This window comes from Apium graveolens, chromosome 7 (assembly GCF_009905375.1).
Source record: "Apium graveolens cultivar Ventura chromosome 7, ASM990537v1, whole genome shotgun sequence".
Lineage (NCBI taxonomy): Eukaryota > Viridiplantae > Streptophyta > Magnoliopsida > Apiales > Apiaceae > Apium > Apium graveolens.
In genome coordinates, this window is record NC_133653.1 from 85884928 (window position 1) to 85892664 (window position 7737).

Here is a 7737-nt window from a genome sequence, read left to right on the forward strand (position 1 = left end):
CTATATCCCATAATTTTTCCTAAGTTGCCATCTTCATAAGAAACACTTGGACCAGCCTTCTCCTCAAACTCTGATAGCAGTGATTTATTTCCAGTCATGTGTCCTAAACATCCACTGTCAAAAACTATAGAATTTTTCCTGTTACCCTGCAATTAGTTAAACAATTAATTACTGTTTTTAAGAACCCAGACTTGCTTGGATCCTTTGGCCTTTTTAAGTTTATTAACATTTGCAGCGGAAGACTTTACATTAGAGTTTATGCTAGCATTATTAATATCAGAGTTTACATATGCAAAATTTTGTCTTATTTAAAGAGGGTTTCAGTTCATAATAATCATAGTACAAACTATGATACTCTTTACATGTGTAAATTGAATGTCAAACACTACCACAATGAAAACATGGATTTTGTGGTTTATATCTAACTGTTCTATTCCTAAACTCTGATTTATGAGGAACAATATTTATTTTTTTATTCTTCCTGGAAGCAACAACAAGATGATTAGTACTACCACAGTTTAAAAAAGCCTTTATAGGTGCATTAGGAATGGGTTTGTATTTGTTTTTCTAATTGACAGATACTTTTCCATTTTTGTTCTTCTTATGCTATTTTTCCTTGTTTTTCATTTTATTTTTCTTCAACTTTTGCTTAAGCTGTTTCTGAGTCAATAAACCAACATTTACTGACTTTTTGTGAACTTGTTCACACTTATCAGTTTTAAGTTTGACTTAGATGCTGAGGTTGAACCTATTTCATTTACTAACTTAACAGCATCAACATTTAACTTAAACTTGATAGGTCTTAACTGAGACTTGTTCAACTTTACCTTTTATCAGCATTTATTAGTTTAATCTTCTCAATATCTTTTTAATTTAATTCATCAAAATTAGATTTATTAGCATAACTTAATAATGATCCCCAACAGCCACTTTCTATTAAATCTTGAGTTATTTTCTTGAATTAGTCCAAAGCTTGATAACTTCTCTTTCTTTAGCTAATTATTTTTTAAGGTATGCATGCTTTTCTAATAGTTTTTCTTTAACATATAAAGTATCATCTCTTTCTTTTTGAGTTTCTAACATGAAAATCAACTCAGCTTCTAGGTGATCATTTCTTTTCTTTAGTCAGAGTTTTCAATTCTGATATAGTATTCTCAAGTGTTTGATCCATATAACTAACATGTAGTGTTTTTAAGAAATAGCCATAGTTCTCATCAGCATCAAAAGAAAGAGTAGTTTGAGGTACCTTCATCTTAGTATTCTCAAGTTCATTATCAGCATTTCCCATGAGAGCATAATTGACAATCTTATTGGATTCTGATGTATCATCTCAATTCTTCTTCTTTTTGATCAAGGCTTGTTTCTTCTCAGTTTTCGGCTTTCTGCGGTCAGCTGCAAAGTGTCCCAACTCCATCATAATTCTAACACTTTATCTTTGACTTGTCAATTTTCCCAGACTTTGACTCCTTCTCATCAAAGTTTCTTCTGTAGTTCCTCCTATCAGAGTTTGAGGAACTACAGAAGAAATGTTCATACTCCTGAGTCAGTATTGTCCTTCTATTCTTCTGGAATCACTATCAGAGTTTGAGTCATCATTGGAATTTAATGACTCAGTATCATACTTTGCCATCATAGCCTTTCCTTTGGAATGGCTTTTTCTCCCACCTTTCTCCTTGGTTTCTCTTCAACCCTGAGTACTCTAGGCCTTTTTCTCTTTCTTCTTTGCTCCATCTCCAATTCATGAGTTTTCAACATCCCATAAATTTCATCAAGAGATATCTCTTCAAGATCATATTTGTCCCTTATTGATGTGACTTTCAAGTCCCACTTTTCAGAGTGTGCAAGAAGAAACTATAAAATCTTCTGGATCATATTTTTTATCAACCTGTGACAAGTCATTCAACAATTTCTGAAATCTGTCATAGATTTCAGTCAAGGACTTATCAGCTTTTGATTCAAAATGTTCATACTCCTGAGTCAGTATTGTCCTTCTATTCTTCTTGATAGCAGTAGTGCCTTAACACTTGACCTCCAAAGTATCCCAAATTTTCTTGGCAATTTTGTATCCAATCACCCTATTGGACATAACACTATCAAGACTGTTATGCAAAAGATGTCTAACTTTTGCATCTTTCATAATTGATGAAAGATCCTCAGGAGAATAGTCCTTTTTGTCCTTGTTAACCATCTTTTCCTCTTGAACATGGACAACAACAACTAGTTTCATGAGCTTGTGAGGACCATCATAAATCATGTTCAGATATTCAGGATTTGTTGCTTCCAGACACATGGCCATCTTCACTTTCCAGATTGGATATTCATAAATCTTCAAGATTGGAACTTTGATAGCCTCATATCTGCTCATGTTATGGCTGATTTAGTTTGTGGCTGGTGGTGGGGGATGTTGTTGAGTTTCTTTTTCTGCCATTAATAATTTTTGTGTGGATCTTAAACTGATGTGTATGAACAACAAGCTCTGATACCAATTGTTAGGCCTTAAATCAACTATAGAGAGAGGGGTGAATATAGTTAAACAATTAATTTGAATTAAAGAACTCAACAAAATGAACAGTTTTTATATTATTGAATAAAAACTGATTACAATACTCTCTCAAAGGATGAACATATATATTTTTGAGAGCTGCTAGGTTATATGAATGATATATCAATTTGAACACATATAATGTTAACCTAACATGTGCTTATATACTGCACAGCTACACAATCAATCTAGAAGATATGTTATAATTGAACAAGGAATCCTAATACATATGCATCTATTGATTGCTATAATAAGTAAAGTTCTACACCTACATATCTTTGCAAATATATCCTCGTGTGATATCTCCTGATTTCCAGCTTGACAAATTCTGATATGAACAAATATTAATGACAAGTACTGATCAGCAAATACTGACGATAAATTCTGATGACATCATCTTTGTCAAACTGTGATATCAAGTGCTGATGACAAACTAGTTAAATACTATATCATCAAATCATATCTAACATGAAATATGAAATATTTATTGACTTGTATAGAAATTTTAAAAAGTAGTAAACTTTTTGATGGTAAATTGAAGTAATTTATAACTTGAAAAGGAAGTTTTTAAAAATATTAATAAGGAATTTTTATTTTCCTATATTATCATATTTTTCCAAGATAATTAAAAAGAATTTTTAAGAGAATACTAAGATGGTAATTTGAGTTGAATTTTTATTTTCAGGGATTATTATATCTTTGGAAGGTAATTAAAGAGAATCTTTATGAGATTAAAAAGATGGTAATTTGAGTTTAACAGAATAAGGTATTTAATATCAATTTAATAAGTTGATTTAAAAAAGAAAGTGAATAGAGTTTAAAATAATATGTTAAAATAGATAGTTTTAGAGAATTTTAAGATGGTAAGTTAATTTAAGAAAAATATGGAGAAAGTTTAGTAGAATATAAGTTAACTTAGTTTTTAATTTTTTTTAATTAAGAAAATTCAAAAAATAGAATGAAACGATCTAAGATGCGCCACATTAAGTGATCTAAGAGTTCTAAGTTATTTGATAACATTTCTATAAAATTATGTAAATTAGTGATCGAAATATGTTACACATAAATTATATATGTAGCGACAAATAAATAAATTATATATATATAGTTTATTGATTTTGTCGCTACATATTTAAGTACAACGGGTGTTGTCCCTACATATTTTCTTTAATATTATTTTTAAGTACAATGGATGTTAGTCCAAGAAAATGTAAAACAAACTGATATATATATATATATATAATTTTCTTTAAATTTTCTTCGACTAACACCCGTTGTACTTAAAAACAATATTAATGAAGAAAAATCCTAATTGCACACAATATTAAAATTTTAGGTAGTAAAATGAAAAGAAAATTTTAACTTATCATTTATGCGAATATGTATTAAGAAGGTCAAAATTATTGGATTTGACGGATACCTAACACTTCTGATTGAAACTTTTCAAACACCAAGTTTTGTTAACTTTATAATATTTTTCTAATATGAAATTCATATAAAATTTTAGAGCAATTTGTAATATCATATGAATTAGTGAACAAAATATTACAAAACAAATATATACACACACTCACACACACAGAACACACCATATACCATATGTATTTTTTATATAAATTTTTTGTCACGTTTTAATGTGCCAACATTAGTTATAATAACTATACATGGATAAAAAGTACTACAATTAGGAAAAATAACAAAAATGAATATTGATCATGCCCTCTAACTTTGGTCATTTGTAAAAAAAATAAGCATGTTTTTCCTATAAATTTAGATGTAAATTTGAATTTTTTTTCAATGTATAATATGATTTGAGAAGATATTTTTGGAGAAAATTAAGATGCTAATTTAATTTATAGAGAAAATTTAGGTAATTTTTTAAATAATATTTTTAAATTTCGATACTTAAAATTCATAAATTTTAGAAAATTTAAAAAATAGATTGGAGCTAGCTGCATAACTGCATTAGTTATTATCATTCTGGTTTCCTGTCCTACCTGACATCATATCATCATCTTCTGTATGAATAAATTTGACCCAAGTTCTCTAATGTTACCTATACAATCTAAAAGTACTGCAATTTTTGTTATTGAAATTAGGAAAAAAATTCTGGAGTACTTGTTGGGCCTGGAAAAAAGAACCAATCTAATAACTTCTACAAATTAAACAAATCAAAATCAATCCTTATATACATAGTACACATAAAAAAACTTATGCATTACATAACTTTAATCAATAAATATATGATTAAACAAAATATTTGTTTCAATTAGAAAATAAAAACAAATACTAACCTCCCTCAATAAATATAACCTCCCTCAATAAATATATGGTTAAACAAAATATTTGTTTCAACTAGAAAATAAGAAGAAATACTAACCTTCCTGTATTTCATTGCAACTTTTTCTATATTTGAGTGACCTAAACAAGTATACATTATTCAATATTATATAAAAAATAAACAAATATAATATGAGAAGTAAAAATATGATCGAGTGGTAAATATATGAATTGGATAATGATATATCTTCAAGTAAAACTACCATTATATTATACTAGCACCCATGATTTGTAAAGATAAATCTTGAAAAGTAGTTTCTGCAAGCAAGTATAAACAAAAGTTTAAAAAAACTTGAAGGAAAGTTTCAGAAAAATAAAACTAAAAGTGTAAACTCCATAATTCTCATTTGTATAATAGGACTAAACTTCAAATTGAACTTCAAATTTAAATAGGATTTTAGGATTTCAGTTAGTCGAGAAAAAAGTAATATTTGTTCAAACAAAATTTAAATAGAATTGAATTCTAAATATTTATTCTCTTCCTTATTAATTTAAATGTGAATAAGAAATTTAATTTTATTGGATTAAAATAGAAGAGATCTAGAATTAAAAATATCATATTCAAATTAAAAAAGGTTTCGATTTTGTTTAATCTCAAATTCAACTTAAAAAAGGTTTCAATTGTGTTCTCTAAAAAATAGGAATTAAAGAAGGAAATTTTGATTTTAATATTTAAAAAGATGAGTTCTACAAAGATAAATAAATAATTATAGAGATCCCGAGAATTTTTCTTTATATATATAAATACCAGTCAACAAAGTCCCTGGGCTTATATATATTTTTGAAAATTTTGAAATATAATTTTTTGAAGAGAAATGTTTGAGAATTTTTTTTATAATATTATATAAATTAATTAAACGAAGACAATAAAATATACTGTTTACATATTTTTTTTAATAATACAATTTTTTTTTATGTTTTCCTGTCGTATTATAAGTGTGTATCTATAACTAAATATATATATATATAGATAAAATTACTAATTGTGAAAATAAGAAAAATTTAAATACTAAATATAATTTTTATTCTTAGATTTTTTTGAATACAATTAAAATTGAGATCTCAAATTTCAAATGACAATTCCGAATTACACAAACAGTTTTAAAAAAATATAAATATATATAATTATAAGGTTGTAAGTGAATTAGGAGAATTTTTGTGAATAATTGTTTGTTCTATATTATCATATGAATTAAGTATATAAAGACTAAAAAGGATATTTACAATTTTTTTTGTTTTAAATCTTTTTTCACGTTTTCATGATTCGACACGTGTTATAATATATTATAATAAATATATAATTTTTGACACGAACTTTAGCAATAACAAAAATTTAGGTAGTAAAACAGAAAAAAAAAACTTTTTTCTCATATTATCCATTGCATGAAGATATAGAAGTAATTATTAAATATTTGATTCAATAGATACTAACCCTCGTTGACTCTTTGGATCTCAAAATTTGAATTTGAACTTAATTGGAATATTTTTTTTAACTCCAAAGAATATGATTTAAATTTTATTTTTATTTTCGAAAAAAATTTAACGTATTCAAATTTGATTGGTTAAAAATATATGTAACATATTTTTAAATAATTCCCCCTCTATGATTTTAATTATGATAAAATTAAAATCAAAAGGAAGTTAAAAATTTCGTATGAATCAAAGAATTGTGAAATATATTTAAATACTTCTCTTTTATAGTTATTTCTTAATTTAAAATGAAGGAGTTTAATAAAAAACATTATATTTAAATAATAAGATAAATAAAGATGTGGAGAAAAATATTATTCAGATCGCTTAGGTTACCTTATTTTTTTATTAATTTCAATCACATTTTATATATAAATTAGGATGTATATTTTAAAAGATAATGTAAACCCCTCTCATTTATAAATTAGCATACAATTTTTAGTTATACATGTTAAAATATATTTAAATTTAAAGTATTTAAAATAATGAGAAAATTAGAGAAATATATTAAAATAATTATGTAATTCTATAAACCCGAACATTATACAGACATGCCAAGTATCAAACTTTTTATCTATCAACGAATTATGTAGACTTCAATTTTATTTTATCCCGGATCAACATTATAACAATTATCTTTAGTTTGAATTAAATTTTAGTTTTAGCACATATCAATATTATACATAATTTTGTTTTATTTTGTTTAAGGGTTAAATATCAAAATGATCAACTGAATGACATAATTCATTTTAATCATTAAATTTAATGGTGTATCATTTGAATCACTAAAGTCATAATACTAAAAAATATTTTTATGGAGTTCGATACATTTTTATTGATTCATATTATAACCAAATGAAAATTTATGCATTCTAGTATTTTAGATAACGTAGCAAGATTTTATAAATTTTTTTACTAATTTTTTTAATATAAATAAAAATCATAAGTAAAAAATTCAATATAAATACCAGATAAATTTTAAAAAATCTCACTATATTATCTAAAATATTAGAATTTATAAAATTTTATTTGATTATAGTATGATTCAATAAAAATATGTAGAACTCCATAAAAATAATTTTTAATTCTAGAACACATATTTTGAGGTATTTGTTTGATATTTATTATGACTTTAATGATTCAAATGATACCCAGTTAAGTTTGATTCTTAAAATGATATATGACCTGAGTGACCAGTTTGATATTTAACCCATATTTTTTTGACTGAATGAATAATATATATTATTTTATTTTAGGCTAATGATATTTTAATGATCAATGAATTATCTTTCAAATTTTAATTTTAATTTATACTGATTCAATAAGAAGAATTTTTAACCACATTAGTAGTATTTATTATTTTATCAAATCCAGCTAAATATATT